General features: G+C 42.6%; 1 protein-coding gene across 1 annotated transcript in view; it reads right to left on the reverse strand.

The window, feature by feature from the left end:
* The window catches only part of QSOX1 (quiescin sulfhydryl oxidase 1), a 1,259,897-nt gene that overhangs the window by 388,947 nt on the left and 852,240 nt on the right, over positions 1-18,710 (reverse strand). The gene's annotated exons all lie outside the window — the stretch shown is intronic.

The following is an 18,710-nucleotide window of genomic DNA, read 5'->3' on the forward strand; positions in this document are numbered from 1 at the left end:
GATTTTACTTCATACATTTGTACAGTATTAGCACTGATTTATGAGTGCAGATATGGCATTCACCACACAGCTGAAGTACTTATTGTGAGGTGAAAGTGCGTGTGTGTGTGTGTGTGTGTGTGTGTGTGTGTGTGTGTGTGTGTGTGTGTGTGTGTGTGTGTGTGTGTGTGTGTGTCTGTGTGGTAGTACTAGTAACTGTAACAAGCTGTTTTTTTATACTTTTAAGAAAAAACAGTCCCTGCATGCACGGCAGCTGCACGGCTCCAAGAAAAAGCACTTCAGTAATAAAACATCTGGAGCCAGCAAACTGGTTTAATATTAATTGAAGTCAAGCATAAAATGAAAACAAAGTAACAGACTGGTTTCGAATAATAAATAAACATAGCCTTCATCAGTGTTCCGAACACTGACGAAGGCTATCTTTATTTATTAGCCGAAACCGGTCTGTTACTTTGTTTTTATTTTATGTTTGACTTAAATTAATATTAAACCAGTTTGCCACAGTTTGCAGGCTCCACCTGTTTTATTACTTTTTTATACTTTTAACAAAAAACATACTGCAGCTGCAACAGCAAAACAGCTTTTTTTTCTTCTCCTCCACTCTGAGTTGAGGGGAGTACCAGGTCAGCTAGCTATGGTCCTGTACATATAAAGGAGATACCTAAAATAGAAATCTGAATAGGCAGGTTGTTGATGGCTGATTTACCAACCATACACGGTCAACAAAACAGCTGATCAACTTACCAATGTGTGACCAGTATTACAGTGGGAAAGACATTATGCCCTTTTCCCCCACTATTGTGCAAGCTTGGAGTTGGTATATATACACACACACACACATATATATATATATATATATATATATATATATATATATATATATATATATATATATATATATATATATATATATATATATAAAGTGGGCTGGTATGTCGCAAACACTGAGTAGCATTCTACATTCACCAAGAATGATCCCACAATATGAATACAAGAGGACAGACTTCAATAATTGTCATTCTAGAGGAGTACTTTTTTGTCAACATGGGAAGATATGGTCAACAGGCCACATTGCTTTGCCAAGGATGGTCTGCACTTGTCCCCCTCTACGGTTTCAAATATTAGCTAAAACATTCTCTTCCCCTATAGTGCTTTTTCTTTAGGCAATGTCAAACTGGCAAACCTTCTGTCACAGCAAAACCAACCCAAGAGAATCTAAACGTGTTGCTCCTTAATGCCAGAAGTCTAAACAAGGAACTCCACTCCCTCCAAGCTCTCCTCACCCTGCAGAATTTGGACATCTATGCACTCACTGAGGCATGGTTTAAAGCAATAGAGAGCACCCCCGCAATGCAGGGCTACAATGCCTTCCACACATTCAGGCCAACTACTGCAAAGGCAGGGGAACAAAGGTGGAGGTGTCCCAATCTATAACAAACACACCTCAAAACTAGTCAGACAGGATGATGCACTTGAGCTTCTCCATGTCCACATTTCCACAGGAAAAGTCCCATATCACACCCTTGCAAGCTATAGGTCACTCTCTATGACCCAAGAAACCCATAACTTGTACCTGGACTTACTGGAATGCCTCATCATTCAACGCAATACCATATTCATGGGCAACTTCAACGAGTCCACTATAAACTGGGATACTTACATGATCCCAAACTTTAAAGGCACAAAGATTCCTGGTCTTTGTAAACACACACACCGAGGAGCAGATAGTTCATATGTCCACTAGGGGTACAAACATAGTCAACCTGGTATTCACAAACATGGGAGAACGCTGTAGATCCCACTAATGTACTATCCTCCCTAATAAGGTCAAATTGCAAAGCTGTCTCCTTCAAAATAAAAATTTATTTTGTGACCCTGGCTAATCCCATAACACTTACCAACTATTCCAGGAAAAACTTCCTACTACTAAATGATAACCTGTCAAAATTTCAATACCCCCAAACCATGAGAACACAGCTGCCAATGCAAAATGTTCAAAGAAACCCTGTACAATTATGAAAAATAAAAGTACCGAGACAGCTGTGGCTACCAGAAATACATCCAGAAGTAACTCAAAAAACAAACCACCTTGATGGAATCCAAACATAAACAGTTTGTACAACAAAAGAAAACAGTCATACCAAAGATTAGGAAGTGCCCAGCATAATAAAAACTCAAAGGCAGCACACAACAGTGTGCAGCACTGACTGTAAATGAAGCCACCTAGATGGAACCAGAAAATATAGCAAATCTGCTGGCCAACAAATTCAGCTGCAGTTGTATTCCCCTCTCTTCCGTGGCTGCCCACAAGGAAATACCATAAAACAACCCTCCACCCCAACTACCACTAGAGGGCATGTCATAGATGCACCCTCCAAGGCCAAAAATACTGCACTGATGGGTCCCAATAATATCCCAGGATATCTCCTAAATAGCCTGAAACATGACCTAACATGGTCACTGTTGTCACTGCTTAACCATTACCTCCAAACAGGCTTTGTGCACATGACTGGAGAACAGCAATGGTCACCCTTCATACTGTGTATATATTTTGCCTTTAACTGTGTAAGTGACAGCTGTAATACTGTGACCTTCTCAGAAATCTTGCTGTGATTCTTAAAGTAAACCTTACTTATTGATGTGTTCCATGATTAGTTTACAAAGTATCTTCTCAAAGTGACAAGGCATAGAATTGAGACTGGTCTGTATTCTGTGTAGGAGAATAGGGCTGAAGATTTTAGTACTGGAGTTATTAGGGAGTTTTTAATTGTTGTAGGACAATACATGATGCTAGACAGGCCTTATTAAATGTGAGAAAGTGGAATGGATATATGGTGCGCATCTAAGTAATGGCATGGATGTATGGTCCTCATCTATCCCATGATATGGATATATGGTATGCATATAAGCAATGGTATGGATATATGGTCCGTATCTAAGCAATGACATGGATATATAGTCTGCATCTAAGTGATGGCATGGATGTATGGTCCTCATCTAATCCATGATATGGATATATGGCATACATCTAAGTGATGGCATGGATGCATGGTCCTCATCTACCCCATGATATGGATATATGGTATGCATATAAGCAATGGTATAGATATATGGTCCACATTTAAGCAATGGTATGGATATACGGTCCACATCTAAGCGATGGTATGGATATATGGTCTGCATGTAAGCGATGGTATGGATATATAGTCTGCATCTATGCAACGGTATGGATATATGGTCTGCATCTAAGCGATGGTATGGATATATGGTCTGCATCCAAGTGATGGCATGGATGTATGGTCCTCATCTAACCCATGATATGGATATATGGTACTCATCTAAGCAATGGTATGACTATATGGTCTGCATCTAAGCGATGGTATGGATGTATGGTCTGCATCTAAGTGATGGTATGGATATATGGTCTGCATCTAAGGGATGGCATGGATGTACGGTCCTCATCTAACCCATGATATGGATTTATGGTACGCATCTAAGCAATGGTATGGATATATGGTCTGCATCTATAGTATGGATATATGGTCTGCATCTAAGCGATGGTATGGATATATGGTCTGCATCTAAGCGAAGCTATGAATATATGGTAGGGTAGACCCTAGGAACTACAGACCCAAAAGTCTAACCAGTCTCATATGCAAGGATGTTTTTGTATAATTGATGTGTTTTGGATAGAAGTATAATTTAGTTACCTGTAGGGGGCACATTCTAAGACAAAGATCAGAACATTTCTGCCAAAGGCTTTGTTGGAGAGATCTTCCTGAAATATATTTTAGTCACAGTGCGGCTTGTATTTAGAAGTTCAAAATGAATTCTCATATTTAAACACTAGACAACATAGAACACCAACTCACATACTTGTCTTTTATGGCCTCAGTTATTTAACCCATAATGTAGCCATAATACATTTTGTATACAGTAGGTAGAGCCTTTGGTGTGCATGAAATACTGATAAATTTGTTAAGTGATTCCCTAGTAAGAGATCAGATCTTAACATTAATAAGAAAGGCTTAACAGAAGTTTGTTAAGGACACCCTAAGCATTCTTAAGATGAGGTCTCATGTTTGGAAATGACAGCACAGCATTCTTAGGTTCATAGGTTCATACTAGGCTATCTGCCCTAGGGCATTTATAAGCCTAGCCAGAGTGTGTTTGGCTTTCGCCACCCATTTTAAATTAATTTTGCTATGCCCTTTTTCGAGGTTAGTATACTGTGTCTCTGTCTAACCTACGATCTCCCATCCACTCATCAAGATTCCTCTTGAAGAGAGTCAATGAGGGACTCTGCCTAACCTGGACTGGGATTTTATTCCAGAGTGAAGGGAGCCTCTGGGTTATGAATCTGTCCCCCCAGCATGTCCTATTTATTTCAGTGCTGAGGTTCAAGTCTCTTGAGCGCGTAGCTCGATGGGATTTGGATTTTCTGAGGTGCAGCATGTCCATTAATTCCGGGTTGGACATGGCTTTATACGTCAGGCACAGATCACCTCTGAGCAGGCAGTATGCCACTGAGTAGAGCTGGAGTTTCTTTAACCGGGCAGCATATGGCATCTGTTTGAGCCCTTTGATCCTCTTGGTGAGGTACTTTTGGGGTCTTTCCAGTTGCTGCAGGTGTCTGGTAAGGTACATCCCAAAAGGGGCATTGTACTCAATTATGGGCCTGATGAGGGATGAGTAAAGAGGCACGATGACCTCCCCTGATCTAGATGTGAATCCCTTCATGATTAGGTGGGCTATATAAAATGTTTTTCTAACCACTTTGGCCACGTGGTTGTCAAATGAGAGATTGCTATCAACTTGGGTCCCCAGGTCCCTAATTACTTCTTCTGTACTTAATGGATTACCACCTATGTGGTAATTTGTGGGCACTTTGTTTTTGCCAAAGGGGATGACTATACACTTTTTGGTGTTTAGCTTGAGGCCATGGCTCTGGCACCCGTTGTCTGTTTCTGTGAGGCCCTTTTGGAGGATGCTTGTGTGGACCACCTTCCCCTCGTCAATGGCCTTGGTGACTGTTTCAAAGAAATCGACCAGGTTTAAGAGGCAGGATCTGCCCTTAACAAAGCTGAACTGGGTAGGATCCAGTGTCTGTAGGTCCCCAATATCTTTATTTATGAGGTCCATGATGATCTTTTCCATAGCTTTGCAGACCAAGCTAGTCAGGCTTATGGGGCGATGGTTTCCAGGATCCGTTGAGGCACCACCTTTGTGGAGAGGGACCACTGTTGCTGTACGCCACTCTTTGGGTACATATCCTGTAGTAAGGCTGAGAGTGAACAGTAGTTTTATGTTTGGGTTTAGCTCTTCTTGGAGTTCATGTAGGACGCAGCCCGGGACACCATCTGGTCCCATTGATGCTGTGTTTTGCTTTTAGAGGCGGCTCTTACCTGAGCATCTGAGATGTCAGGGGCTGCACTCTGCTGGGATAGATATTTGCCCTTTGGTGGGAGGGATAAGTTTGCGCTGAACCTGTCAGCTAGGATGTTGTCAATGTCTGTGGGTTCGGTGTATTTTTTGTAATTTTGGACTAATTCTGAGCATATCTGAGAATTCCCACCCAGGTTCCTAACATAACTAAAGAAAGCCTTGTGATTATCCTTAGTGTCCTGTGCAATTTTTCTCTCGAAGCTGGCCTTAGACGATTTTATGAGTGCCCGTAGTTTTTTGCTAATACTGATCAGAGATGCCTTCCCTTTTTGGGATTTTGCTCTATCATGTAGTAGCTTCCTCCTTCTATTGTATAGTTTGTTTATGGCTGGGGTCCACCAGACAGGACGTCTGCCTTTGGAGGATTGGGTCTTGGTTTTATTTGGGATTGCATGATCCATGCATTCCTGAAGGTGTTCACAGAATGCGTTTATAAAGGATTCTGCGGTCTGGGCCGTATTTTCCACAGGCCCAGGCCTTTGAAGGATTCCACCTCGGTTTTGAGGAGTGTGAAATTTGCTTTAAAGAAGTTTTTCACTGTGGTTTTCTGGGCAGGGGGTGGGGTTGGTATGTGAATATCCAGTGAGATTAGTTTATGGTCTGATCTTACCAGTGAGGGATACACTTCTGGTATGGAGCACATAGTCCCCATGTTGGTCATGATCAGGTCCAGTATGTTTTCCCCTCTTGTGGGAGTGGTAACAAGTTGTTCCATAGCATTTGAGTTTATAAATTCTAGGAACCTTTGGGCTAGGGTGTTGGAGCTAGAGTAATGCTCCCAGTCTATGTTTGGGTAGTTGAAGTCGCCCAATATAATGGTGTTTAGAGAGACCTTCATATTTTCCGGTGTTCTCAGGAAGGCCGAGTGGGGTTCTTGGGTTTGGGAGGGTGGTCTGTAGCAGGCTATAAACTGGAAGGCAGTTTTACCCACTGTTAGTTGCACATGGATAGTCTCTGATGCTTTGTGCTGTGCCACCAACCTGGAGGTGTGGGTATTTTTGACGAAAATTGATACTCCCCCTCCTTTTGTGGTTCGGTCCAAGTTTTGGGGTAGAAAAGCATGGTATGAGGTATAACCTGGTAGTGCTGGGGTGCTCTCGGGAGCCTTGAACCAGGTTTCTGTTACTGCACAGATATCAATGTTCTCCATGCTAAGGAAAGTTTCGAGTGCGTGCATCTTGAGGTTTAGACTTCTGGCGTTGAGTAGCATTACTCTTAGTTTCTTATCCCTTGTGATACCTATGGAGGTGGGTTTGTCTTTTGAGCCTTGCCTAAAAAAGGCACTATGGGGGTAGCAAGAGCCTTTGCCAATATCTGAAAGCCCAGGGGTGGCAGGTGCAAGCCGTCCCTAGCAAAGCATCATGGCTTGTCGAGCATGTCATCCCAGGCTGATAGGCATTGGATCCCCTTTGAATGACACCAATACTTAAGCCAATTGTTGAAATTGATCGTCTTGTCTTCATATTGTGGCATCATTCTTGGTGAGGGTAAGATGCTACTCAAGGTCAGGGTCATACCGGCCTGGGCTACATGCTCAGAGAGCTCCTCTATGTCTCTTTTCATGTAGTCCAGGGAGGTACGTCTCAGGTCATTCACACCAGCATGGACAATGACTGAGTCATATTTGTACTTGCCTTGGAGTGACCTGAGTGCTTGTGTTATGTGGCGGATCCTAGCGCCCGACAGGCAGCTCACCGTGACCTTCTCCTTGTTCAGCCTGGTGAGCGGGACATCAGTGTGCCTGACGATAGAGTCACCTATTACAAGTGTATCAGGTGTGTTGTTTAGCCTTAAGGGCTGTGACTATTCGGCACACTTGCTTTGTGAGCTATATGTTGCATGTGTTTTGTTTTGGGGTAGCGGTTGCTTGGGTGTCTGCTTTGGAGGTCTCTGCTGCTTAGGCAGATTTTTATTTAGAGCCTCCGAGTATGTTTTTGTGTGTTTATGTGTTTGGTTTGCTGTCGTGGTAGGTCTATGTGAGACTGGAATTGTAGTGAGTGTGGTTTCCTTCTCCTCCTGACTGGTTACGCCAGTACTGAGTTGAGAGAGCTTAGCCTCCGAAGAACAGGAGCAGAAGGTAAAACAGCTTTTAAAATCTGCTAGTTCTCTACTCTGCCACTTACAAACAAAGGTGTGTCACAGCAAAGTGTCTAACAGCTTTTAAAAACAATTTTAGCCCTAAGAGACGAGCACTTTGTTAGCACTTGTTCTAAGTCTCAAATGTCCCTGATTTTGCCTGACATTTTTGCCATCTGGTAAATTCCCGAGGTTTAAAGTTAGCCAATAATACCAGAAATTAGAGTTTCATGCTTCTTATTGTTCAGAAAATGCATGCTGATGTAAATTCTGAGGTTCTGTTAACTTTTAAATGAATTAGAGCAATATTTAAAAACTGTCCCTGACTTTGATCCTTTGTCTCTCCATTATTTTTATATTTGTCCAAAATTCCTAAGCAAAGAAGTCAAGTGATATGTTGCTGTCTGACAGTCAAAGCCAGTTAAACACTCCATGCTTCTAAAATTTCTTTCTTGTGTTTTTTTTTTCCTCTCCTTTAACTGGTAGTATACCAGGCAGCTACATCTCCATGCACTATAAAGAATTATGCTCGGGTCTCAGATCATACACCTCTATTATGTGTTCTCAACATGAACTGAATTTTTTTGGCATCTGTGTCTTGAACACAAGTAGGTTATGACCAGGGATCCAGTCATGATCCTCTGTGCTATGGTTATTAATAAGTACATTTATTTCCATTGAATTTAATTTTGTTAACTTATGCTTTGTAAGTCAAGCTTCCTTTTATATGACTGGATAGTCTTAACATTTTCTATGAAGCAGAGAACGTATGACTATCAACTGAGTCATCACAATAGCTCACTGCACTTGTTCCTGAGTTTGTCAAGCACTCGCAAGATTTTTTTTTACAAGTTTTCCCAATTAAAATGTTTCTAGGTGAATATTCTATACAGCCAAAAGGATTACAGAGTAGTCACAAGTATATACTAAGTAGAAGCGGTATGTGATGGAGAGTTTGAGGTACCAAGCTGAAAAACTAGACCTAAATATACAGGAGTTTTTTAATGCAAGAAATTACCACAAACAATGTAGGCTGCCTGTACTAATGCACAGGAGGTTTACCTTATTACTGTTTCACTTGAAAATAAAGTTAGAAGGTATTAGTCTTATTCAGTTACATAGTATTTTTAAAAAGTTACAAGAGTTACAATCCAGACAAGGATATATTTAAGGAAACCAATATCTTAATTTTGCGATTAAATGGATGTCTATGACTTTATGACCACTTGTGTGTTATTACTGCCCCATAGGTAAATATTTTTTTAAACAGTGGCTGAGCTTCTTGAGTTGTAAACATTTGACATTAGTTTACTTTGTGCTAGAATTGAAGTCTAGCTGTAAATACCATCTTGAATTCTATACTATTTGGAATCAGGCAAGCAAAGAATGCTCCTAATTCTTGCGTATGTTATTTGCAAACGAAAGAAAAAATTTGCAAAATCCCAAGTTTATAGCCATGTGAACTGCATTCCATTTTCTCCCTTGCTAACTTTACCTTTAATATCACATCAACATATATTTGTTTTAGAATGCCTCAGCTTTAGAAGGTACTTAAAGGTCTATTTGCATTTTCATTTTCTAGCTTTTGCGGTGAAGCAGGGTAAGCAAGCAATTCTAGCAGAATTTCTTTAAAAACATCCATTAAGTTAGTTTAATCAAAATTCATAGGGAGACCTCTAAGAAAGATTTTATTTCTCTTGTTTTTGACTTCTAAATCCAGCACTTTTTCATTTATATTGAAGACATCTTGGCTACATGCTATGAACTTATTTTCCATGTTGTGGATTTTGTCTTCTACATCAGAAAGAAGAAGTTATGTCTTACCATAAAGTTCCATCTGTATTGTTGATCCTCGTTTAGTCATTACGTGTGGGTGGTCGGTTCCAACCTCGGAACCGAGCCAGCCATCTTCCAAGCTAGCGTCAGCTATAAAATCTCCAGCTAAACTCTTACCCAAAATTCCCCTCTCCCTGTTACCTCAGATTGAGTTTGCAAGTCAAAAGAAGGTAGAGGCTACCTCTGGTCAAATGACCTAACAGAACCGGATGGTGAGATCCACTAAAAGCCCCAGGAGGAAGGAGGGAGGGTCGTAATGACTGAACGAGAATCAACAATACAGATGGAATGTTATGGTAAGACATAACTTCTTTATCTGATATTGTTAATCCTCGTTCATTCCTTACATGTGGGACACAGTCCCCAGCTACCTTTATTCCTGGGAGGCTCTCATGGAAGGACATTCCTGAGCACCATAGAACCAAAAGATGCTCTTCCCCTGGAGGCCAAATCCTACTTGCAATGATTGATAAAGGTATGAGGACTAGCCCAAGTTGCAGCTGCACAAAAGTCATGTAAAGAGACTCTGGCATGGAAGGCAGCAGAAGTTGCCACCGACCTTATAGAATGAGCCTTTATGGTAGTAGTTAATGGGATATTATGTTTTCTATAAATGAAGGTTACACAGTCTTTTAACCATTTAGCCAATGTGACCTTAGCAACAGCACATCCTAATCTAGGTCCACAATAGGCCAAAATAATTGGTCTGATTTATGAGAAGCCTTAGTCCTGTTCAAGTCGAAGCAAATTTGCCTGTGAATATCTAGGGTATGTAGGCAATACACTCCTCTGTTTGAATGATTGGGGAAGAAAACTGGCAATTCAATGGTTTGAATAATGGACATTTCAGAGATCACTTTTGGCAGAAAGGAAGGATTAGTTCTCAATGACACTCTATCTCTATGAAAAATCAAATATGGTCTCTTGATGAATAAGGCTTGAAGTTCAGAGATACATCTGGTAGAAGTAATGGCGACCAAAAACAAGGTTTTCCATGACAAATATCTGAGGTCGCAAGAAGAAGCTGGTTTGAAAGGTGGCATTGTCAAAGCTTGTAGGACTAATGACAGGTCCCATGGTTGAGTAGGTTCTCTAAAAGGGGGTTTTAGATGATTCACGCCTTTTATGAAAGTCTTGAATAATTGGTGTGACATAAGAGAAGAGTCTTGAACACCATCATGAAAATTAGATATTGCGGCCAACTCTAATGCTAGAGGCAGGTAGACCGAATTAAAATAAGGTACACAGATATTCCAGTACTATCGACACTGGTGCTGAAAAGGGATCTATCTGTTTTTCTTTCAGCCAAATAGTAAACCTTTTCTACTTGCTGAGATATGTAATTCTGGTGGAAGACTTATGAGATGCAATAAGAATGTCACGTACTGGCAAAGAAAGAGCATTCTGCCTGGCAATCAAATGAATTGGAGGAGCCAAGCTGTGAGCTTCAGGCTGTTCAAATTGGGGTGAATCAGATTCTGCAGATGGGAGATCAACCCCGGGGTTGGATGAAGAATCCACGGTTGATCTAGCAGGTGAGGCCAAAGGAAGGGGAACCAAATCTGACGAGGCCAATATGCTTCTATGAGGATTACTTTGCTCTTCAACCGGTGGGCTTTCTTCAGAAACCGGAGAATGAGGGGGAGAGGTGGAAATGTATAAAGTAGACCTGAGGGCCAATCGTGGACTAGAGCATCCCTGGGTAACTGTCCCGGAGGGGGAATCAGGGCAAAATAGTTGCTGCATTTGTAGTTGGTCGGGGACGCAAAGAGGTCACAGCAAGGAAGACCCCAGTAGTTGAAAATCTCCGCTGCTATCAAAGGATTCAGGGACCACTCGTGAGGTTGTTGAATACACCTGCTGAGTCTGTCTGCTATCATGTTGGAACTCCCAGGAATGTGCGTTGCTAGAAGAAAGCGGTTGGTAGCCATTGCCCATTGCCATATCCTCATGGCCTCTCGACAGAGTTGGTAAGATTTGGTTCCACCTTGTTTGTTGATGTACCAGACCACCACCATGTTGTCTGATTGTATCGCAATAGTCTCAGACGGCAGCAAGGGATGGAATGCTTGCAACGCCAGAAGCACCACCCTCAGCTCTAGAACATTTATATGCAAATGGGCCTCCGTTTTGGACCAAGTACCTTGGACTGTCTGTTCCTGGAATAGCTCCCCCACCCCATCAGGGAGGCGTCCGTGGTCACTGTAGCCTTGGGCTGTTGGGGGAGAAGGGGCGGGACCATTATGACGGATTGTGTGCCATCCACCAATTTAAATCTTGCTTGCACCTGTGAGTTATCCGAATCTTGGCTGAAAGAGGGTGCTGAAAGGGATACTACTGGGTGAGCAGTAGCCATTGTAGAAGCCTCGTGTGAAACCTGGCCCAGGGGACAATAGTAATGGAGGCTGCCATGGAACCCAACAACTGAAGAACAAAATAAGCTGTGGATTTCTCCCTTGAAAGGACTGGAATCAGTTGCTGCTTTATCCTTAAAATTCTGTGCTCCGGAATGGATGCTCTGCAATTCTTTGTGTTCATGATGACTCCTATGAATTCTGTGGACTGAGATGGGGTGAGATTGGATTTTAGCCAGTTTACGGTTATGCCTAACCTTTCTGCAGTGAGAAGAGAGCATGCCAGGTCTTCTTCCAATAGATGTCTGGTGGGAGCAGAGATGAGCCAGTCGTCTAGTTATGGAAATGCCTGGAATCCTTGTAGTCGCAAGTGAGCTGTGATGACTGCCATGCACTTTCTGAATACTCTGGGGGCTGTAGAGAGTCCGAAGGGCAGTACTCTGAACTGGTAATGAATGGCTCCTGCACAGAAGCGAAGGAATTGTCTTGATGGTCTGTCCACATTTATGTGGTAATACGCACCTTGAAGATCTATGGAGCACATTCAATCGTCTTTTTCCAAAAGTGGAAGGATAGACTGTATTGTGACCATCCGGAATTTCTGTACCTTTACAAACTTGTTCAATACACTGAGATCCAAAATTTGTCTCCAGTCCTCGTTTTTTTTTTTGGCACCAAAAATAGTCTTGAGTAGAATCCGGATCTTATCTGGTCTGGAGGGACTACTTGGATGACTCTTTTTCTTAGCAGCTTTGAAATCTCTAATGCTGCTTCTTCCCTTTGACTGGGTGGAATGTCGGGTAAGCTTGTTAGGGGAGCGGGACAAAGGTCGAAGGGGATATGATAACCTCTGGTTATTATCCTTTGTACCCAAGAATCGGTGGTAATGGTTAGCCAGGCAGAAGGGTACAAAGAGAAACGAACCCAACCACTTCCAGAGGAAAGCAGTTGGGCCACTCTTCAAGATTACTGGTAGGATTGGCCAGGGAAAGAATCCCTGAAAACCTGGTTACACGGTCCCCCTCTGCCCCGAAAGAGGCATCTTCCCTGAGAGTTTCCCCCTCTGCCTCTAGGGGAGAACTCGGCCTGTATGTCACGAAAAGAACCTTGAGACTTTTTGTGCCATATCTTCCCACTCTTCTGGTTTCTGGAGAAAGCCCGTTGAGGGGAAGAATAATAGACACCCACAGCAGAAAAGGTCTTACCATCCTGTTCATATCTGGTCAGTGTGCTTTTAACCTTGGGTCCGAACAATGAAGAGGCTTCAATGGGAGTGTTGAGAAAGGAAGCCTTGAAGGGCTGCTCCTTCTGATGCATGAGATATCAGGCTCATGGAAGAGTTAGATATCGATTCTATGGTGGTAGCTGAGACACCACTTTGTCACGGACCTCATCAGACACAGCTCCAGCCAAAGTTTCAGAGAGCACAGAAATTAAGTCTCTTTGAAGCCTGGTAAAATATACCACATAGTTCAGGAACCTAACTGTATAGGTCGCTGATGCAAAGGTACACTTCCCTATTCAGTCCAGATCCTGGGACTCTTTGTTGGACGGATGGACAGTCTGGGTTTCTTTATCCGCCAGGTCCTTTTTCGTTGCGGCCACCACTACCAAGGCATCTACAGGAAGACCTTTGGACCAATAGGGATCACTAGCAGGAGGGAACAAAATTTTATCTGGCCTCTGGGGAATGGCCTCAACGGTGTCAGGAGCTTTCCACTCACACGCTGCACAATGAGTCGGACAAGTTCGTCGGCGGGTGAAGTAACCCAGGAGGTAGGGGGCTGGGCACGAAAGGCCTGCAGGAACACACACTCTTCAGAGGTCAGGTTAGAGGGCTGCCAATCACCCTTCTGTTTAAGGATTTCAATGATATCACCAAAGGATACCTCAGAAAGTGATCGAGGGGACCCTTCCCCAACATCAAAGTCTGTGTCTTCAGTAAGGGACTCCTCTGTGGAGTCCATGTGCTTCCTCTTGCACAAGCTCTTTTGATGATCTTACTCACAGGGAGAAGCTGGGGAAGACAGCTCAAAGGGGGTCTCCTGTGGGAGTATGTCCTGATGCTCTTGTGCCCGGTGTCCGCTAGGAGCAGCTTGTGTACAGTGCGGCCCAGAGGAGGGTGGGGAGAGTGATAACACAGGATTGCCAATCGACGCAAGAGCCTTCTCTATTAGCTGGAAGGCCAGTCCACCTGAAGAGGGGTGGGGACCCACAGCAGGGGTCACCCCTCGTCCAAGTGGCTCAGCCTGCCGACTCGGAGTCCCTGGATGGCTGTGAAATGCCAAAGTACGTACACCACAGCTGACATCCTGGGCTGTGGCAAGACTCTCCTGCCACAAAGGCAACTGCGGCTCCTTAGTGAGGTCTATAAAGGGAACCATAATGGGGAAAGACTGTGCTATATCAAGGGGCTTCAAAGGCAATGAAGGAGGAGAATAAATAGGGGTCTTTGGTAAAGGGTGATCACCTCCCGAGGAAGGATAGGTCCTGGGGGGCGGGATACCTCTGGCCAAAAGCAAATGATCCACAAGACGCAGCACATCGTGTTCAGAGAGGCTTCTAGTGGATTTCACTGACATGGCTGAGGGAGAGTCAGGTCTATCCAAGGACGGAGCAAGCTCAGTGCCCACCATGGGGGAGGTCTGCACTGAAAACAATGGAGCTGTAATGGTCTGAACTACTGGTGTCTGAACCAAGGAAATCATCGGTGCTGAAGGCATGGTCTGCACTGATGATGAGGTCCGTACCGAAGTGGTTGTCGGCGCTAAGGCCTGACCCGAAAACATTGGTGACGAAAACTGAAAGGTCGGTACAGAGAGGGTAGTTGGTGCCGGGTAAGTTGTCGGAGTTGAAAAAGGAATGGGCATTGAAACATCCATCGACATCATAACAGTCTGCAACGACTGAACAGTCGGTGCTGGTAAGGGAGTCTGAACCGAGGAGCTCCTCAGTACGGATGCAGTATGGGGCACACTAGTCGGTGTCGAAGTCACAGATGGCGCCGATGGCCTTGGTTCCGAAGGTCTAAGCACCGAAAGTGCTGGAGCTGAAGAAGTCAAATCTGAACTGGAAAGCTTAGCTTTCTTAGGTCTCGATTCCTGAGAGTCCCTAGCTGGGGACGAAGGAAGAGACTTGGCCTTTTTTGTTCATCACTCTTTTTCTTATGGGATCTTGGAGGAGTTGAAGCCTCCAACCCAGAAATAGCCTTTGAAAAAGGAGATTTAAGTATCCCCTTCAATATTAATTTATTTTTCCTTTCAATTAACGTCCTGTTAGAGAAGTTCTTACAAATCCCGCAAGGCGGGTCAACTGTTACGTGAGGCACACCCAAGCAGTAGACACATACGGAATGTGCATCAGAAGTAGGTAATTTATGGCCACAATCCAAACATCTTTTAAACCCTGGACTATCTTTTTTATCTGCCATGGTTAGAAGGAAAGGAGAAAACAGAAAAATACCAGCAATGGTACAAGAAATACCCAAAGGTAAAAAGGAAAGGGGTTTACCAACGATGGTAAAAAAAAAAAGGAATTACCTCACAGTAAAAAGAGAAGAAGAAGAGTTGAAAAGAATTTGAAAAAGGTTGTCGCTAAATGCAATAAGGTAAGAGATAACTATCTAATAACATTTTTGTGAAAAAAGCTGTCTTAGAACTTAGGTATGAAGAAAAATATTGTACTTAGCTCAAGAGAAGTAGCTTGACACGACCGAATGGTGATGCGGCAAACGAAATCTGGGGTAACAGGGAGAGGGGAATTCTGGGTAAGAGTTTAGCTCAAGAGTTTGCAGCTGGCGCGAGCTTGGAAGATGGCCGGCTCGGTTCCGAAGTCAGAACAGACTACCCACACGTAAGGAATGAACGAGGATTAACAATATCAGATCTATGCTTTCTGAATATCCATTCTTTTATCTGTTTCTTAAGGATTGCTAACAGATAAATGTTCAGAGGGATCTTTCCCCTGCTTGTTTTAAAGGTTGCAAGGCAGCTTTTAAGGTCTTCAGTGTCACAATTCTGATTAGATTTTGTGTGTATAGTCAAAGTTTCCTTTTCTTCTTTGGTACTCAATTTACAGTTTTTGTCATTTATTTCTTGAACAATCATAAAAATGCTGATTTATGCAGTATTTACCTGAATTACAAAATTATAAAAAATATAATTACAAAATTATGAATTATTCTGAATCATCTAACTGATACATTTGAAGTAGGTAGTCTATTTGCTAACCCATCAGTGGTAAAAAACTCAAATGAAGAAACCAGTCTGGCAAAAGTGCAACACTCCAAGACTCATTTATAGTCTATAAAAGTATTTTTCGTAATTCACAATTCTACAGGACAATATAAAGAATCCAAGTTAAGCAATATTCTAGGAAATTTAGATATCTGTGACAGAACTGCCCAAGAAATTGTAAAGATCACAAGAGTTTAGTTGAGAGCTAGTGAACTGTAGCTTCCTCTTAGGTTCATACATCAGTACTAGGCTAACTGCCCTTGTGGACCATTTTAACCCTAGCCAATTACCCCATGTAAGAATCAAACACCTGCACTTTGTATCTGAAAAGTAAATATCTTAACCATTATGCCAACCTCTCACCCCCAGCCTTCATCAGCTATGCCAAGCCCCCCCCCCCCACACACACACACAAAATAAAAATAAAAACTAAGACAGTTAAAGAAACAACACTTTCCCAGAAGGAGTCTGTGGCATAGACAATCTGGGCTTTAACTCTGGTAAAAATTACTTCAATTGCAGCTGTTACTGCAGAGATTTGTTGCCCCACAACACAGGCTGATGTCTGCTATATTTCCCCTACACTCCTTACCATCTCACTGCCTCATAAAGTCTGGGAATGAGAAGCAGTTTTCTACATATTTTAGTTTTAGAAATTGTGTCTTACAGCAGAAGTACAGACATTTCTAAGAAGACATCACCCAACTTGAATATAAAGTCCCAAGCAGGGACCGACACTGAAACACTACTATGACACCGGAGACTTCCTAGATTTCCATCATCATACCAACTATTGATGACTTTCCAACAACTACAGTGGAGACAACTAGAGGCTAAATGTCAATGGGGAAAGCACCTGTACACCTACACTGTATTGAAAAAGGAAGACTGATACCTGGATAGCCAAAGCTTGTACATCTGGGGTTATACATCAGACCACCAGACAATCCAGGTTACTCCCAATTTACCCAAGAACTTTTCACTACAAACAACTTGCCCAGGACTACTTTGCTCTGTTAAAAAAATGGCTATACAATGTTCATCAGCTCCTCTTAAGTATTTCAGTTTAGGGATTGTACCTACTGAAAAAAAAATAACATTCCCTCTATCAGATTCACAGGAGGATAGGAATTTCCTAGGGCACTATCATATATCTTCTCATAATGTATTTAATAACCCTGGAATGAAGATTCCTTTTCATCTGAGTTCCTGCTCAGAAGATGTCTCCTTTGGAGAAACCTTACATTTGAGCAATGATTATTTTAAATGAGCCACCAACAATCAAGAAAAACAAATGTAAACAGATAGTGAGAATTAATATGCAAAAAGCACTCACCAATCCTCCTATCATAGGTTCACAGGTGTATACTACACTAATGACCACTACAGCTCTTATAAGCCTAGCTGTGTGAGTCAAATATGACCCACAAATTTGATTTTTATACAGGGTGGTTTACTGACTGCCTCTGTCCGTCAGATACATAGGCACCAGACCAGGGGTGAATTTCCAAATTACCATCCACTGGATCAACTTGTGCTTAAACAGAGATAGGGAGAAACTCTGCTTCACACGAATGTGGAGCCTCTTCCAGAGAATGCAAATTCCCTGAGAAACATATCTGTCTCTCTAATATGACCTATTTATGTTGCAAGCAAACTTTTAAGTCTTTCAGTCTAGTAGTTCTGACACAGTTTGTTTTGCAGATGTGGAAATGGTTCATCAAAACAGGGTCCAAGGATGCCTTGGATGTCAGGCAAATAGCACCTCACAGAAGTCTGGATATTCCTGAGTAAAGAGACAGGGATTTGAAGTGATACAACATAGGACATTGGTGTTACTCCCTTTATTCTTTTTGTAAGGAACTTTTGTGGACACTGCAGTTGTTCCATGTGTCTGGTCAGGTACATACCAAAGGAGGCATTATACTCTATGATGGGTCTGATGAGGGCTGAGAATAGTAGTATGATGACCTCTCTGGACCTAGATGCCATGCCCTTGCTTATAAATTGAGCAACACAGAAGGATTTTCTTACCACACTGGACACATGTTGGTCGAAAGCTAGGTTATCTATATGCATTCCTAGATTCCTGACTAGTAAATCAACTTTATGGGGTATTTCATTGATGACATAGTTATCTGGGGTGGCTAACTTACCAAAAGGTACTATAATACATTTCTTGCTACTGAATTTTAAGCCATGGCTTTGGCACCAAGCGTTTGCCTGTGTGAGACCTTCCCGAAGGGTGATTTCTTCTTGGACGGATTCAGTGACCGCTCCCAGTTTCCAATCATTTGCAAACTTGGCTAGCCGGAGGTCTCTGATATTTCTTTGACATCAAAGATGTAGATGCCAAAGAGGAATGAGCCTAGCACAGAGCCCTGGGGGACTCCACTGGTGACTGGCCTCTTTGTGGAGGTGGCCTCACTGATTCTAACCTAGTTATCAGTGAGCCAGCTAGTCATCCAGTGTGTTATAAAGGGGTTCTGTGAGTTCGCTGACAATGCCCGAGTAGGGTATTGTATCAAATGTTTTACCCAGATCTAGGTAGGCAGTATGCACCATTTTCCTTCATACATTGCCTTAGTGACCTTTTCAAAAAAATCCACCAGATTCAGTTAGCATTACCTTTCTTTGACAAAGCCAAACTAGGATGGATTCAGTGTCTAAATGCCTCCTATGTCCTTGTTGATAATTTCCATGATAATGCCTGCATGGATTTGCAAATAAGACTAGTCAGACTAATGGGTCTCTAGTTTCCAGG

Source organism: Protopterus annectens, chromosome 10.part0 (genome assembly GCF_019279795.1).
Source record: "Protopterus annectens isolate FY-2018-M chromosome 10.part0, PAN1.0, whole genome shotgun sequence".
NCBI lineage: Eukaryota > Metazoa > Chordata > Ceratodontiformes > Protopteridae > Protopterus > Protopterus annectens.